This window comes from Frankliniella occidentalis, unplaced genomic scaffold (assembly GCF_000697945.3).
Source record: "Frankliniella occidentalis isolate FOCC.00 unplaced genomic scaffold, Focc_3.1 Scaffold574, whole genome shotgun sequence".
In the NCBI taxonomy this organism is placed as follows: domain Eukaryota; kingdom Metazoa; phylum Arthropoda; class Insecta; order Thysanoptera; family Thripidae; genus Frankliniella; species Frankliniella occidentalis.
The window spans coordinates 39,892-41,904 of NW_026267690.1; the positions used below are offsets into that span (position 1 = coordinate 39,892).

General features: G+C 60.9%; 2 non-coding genes across 2 annotated transcripts in view; one reads left to right on the forward strand and one right to left on the reverse strand.

Moving 5' to 3' along the window:
* Trnav-uac (transfer RNA valine (anticodon UAC)) overlaps positions 1-41 on the reverse strand; it is a 137-nt gene extending 96 nt beyond the window's left edge. Inside the window, exon 1 of the tRNA in view lies at positions 5-41. This is a non-coding gene — a tRNA (tRNA-Val). The remainder of the gene's footprint in view (positions 1-4) is intronic.
* Positions 42-154: 113 nt separating this feature from the next.
* Trnag-ucc (transfer RNA glycine (anticodon UCC)) lies at positions 155-226 on the forward strand. Its single transcript has one exon. It is a non-coding gene; the product is annotated as a tRNA-Gly (tRNA).
* Positions 227-2,013: the final 1,787 nt, after the last annotated feature.

Genomic DNA, 2,013 nt, shown 5'->3' on the forward strand with positions numbered 1-2,013 from the left:
TGCGTGTAAAGCAGGCGTGATGACCACTACACCACGGAACCGGGCTTGCGGTGCTTGTGGGCTTGGCGTGCTGCTCGAGGCCAGGACGATGGGTGCGGGATCAAGGGGATGTGGACATCCAGAGGATTGTCGCGGGCGTCGCAGGCATGTGAGAGCGACAGTGGTGTAGTGGTTAGCATAGTTGCCTTCCAAGCAGTTGATCCGGGTTCGATTCCCGGCTGTCGCACTGTGTTGTTGCAGTTGTTTTTTGAGGGCGCCGGTGGCCGTTCGCCGTAGAAAACATGCGGGCGAGGTCCGAGGATCGAAACCTTGCTCTGCTAGGACCTTTTTGACTTTGTGCGTGGCGAGGAATCCAGCGGTGCGTCCATCAGTGCCTACGATGAGCTGACCCGCCGGTTGCAAGAGCTCAGCACCCCCTACGACCAGAGAGCACGGGCAGGCGACTTGTTGCAGGCGGAGCAGTCGAGCGGCAGCGGCGGCTTGTTGCAGGCAGAGCAGTCGAGCGGCAGCGGCGCGCCGCCACACGCGACGTAGGTGCAGGCCAGGGACAGGGAGCAGCGGAGAGCGAGAGCACGGCGCCACCCCCTTTCCGAGGTTGGCCAGCGAACTTCGTGTTCGACTCAGCGACGCTGGAGGACAATTGGGAGTATGAGCCCCCGACTCATACGGAGTGCGACGAGAAGAGGGGCGGGGAGGCCGAGGGGGAGGGGGTGAAGACGAGGCTGGCTTAGGCCAGGACGGCGAGCGGCAGCAGCATCTCGTCTCTCCCGGGCGGGGCGAGGGGGCCACTCACTCCCCAGAACGTGGCGGCGGTTCAGGGATGGCTGGACGGGCACAGGGAGCGGGAGCCTTCAACCCTGAAGAGGGTTTCGGAAACAATCCTGGGCGGCAAAGAAAAAAAGAAATGCAAGGACAACAAGGAAAACAACCACTAAACCGCACTGGATAATTTCACTTTTATGTCTTTTAATACCTGCACTGTATCCGCAGTCGCGACCCTCACGCTGAGTTGCCCCTCCTTAGCCAACCTGCACCCGCCAGAGGGCGCATGTCGATGGCGAGCCCGGTGCGGACGCCCGAGAGGTGCCGGTTGGCTCCGGGTCGCAGCCATCCTCACTCATCAGCCTCCGGATGAGTGAGGAGTACGCCACGACTCCCAGCTGCGAGCTGGTCGGCGAGCTACCGGGCAGCCCGTGAGCGAGGTGGAGCGCCTCGTCGAGTGCTGGGCGCGTGTCGGCGTGGTGTAGCGGTTATCACATGTGTCCGCCCAAGGTGGTGGTGGTGGTATTGGACTGATTGCGAGCAGGCGAGGCGCCACGAGTGGGCCATGGGCCGCAGCCGGCCGAGGCGGCACGGCCGTGATCGTATAGGGGTTAGTATCGGAGCAAAATGAGAGGTGGGCTTAAAAGTCCCATTCTCTCCCGACTGAGGTAACCGGGCTCGCTGCAGTGCGTGATCTTCAGTCTAGCGCACTGAGCTATTTCGGCCCCCGCCCCCATCACGTGCACTCTCGCCGCCCGACGCCGCCCCGGTCGCGACACGGCCCCGGCGCCCTGACCACCGGCCCATTATCTCCGGAGGGGGGCCACTGACAGTGCAGGTCGTGAGCGGGAGGTGGATTGAGGAGTGGAGAGGGAGCCGGCCCCGGCCAAGGGGGGCGGGTAGAGGGGAAGCCTGTTACGTGATTAAAAATTGGATTGGCAGAGCCCCCGTGTACCAAATACGCGCCCTGGAGGTATGCAACCCCTCAAACAGCGAGCGTCGAGACGCCCGGGCCATAGGCAACCCCTTGGGCTCCGCGTCAAGACCTGGTAAATCACTTTGCATATTTGAGTAAAAAAATCCGAAAAGCCCACATTATTCAATGTGGTCTAAAAAGGCTTCACGTGCGCATACCGGGCCTAAAATAACAATTCCATCGAATTCCGTTGTGTAAAGATCTGATCGCTGAAATTGTAGAAATTGCCTTGCTCGGTGAACATAGGCGATACATTTAACTTAGGACAGACATAG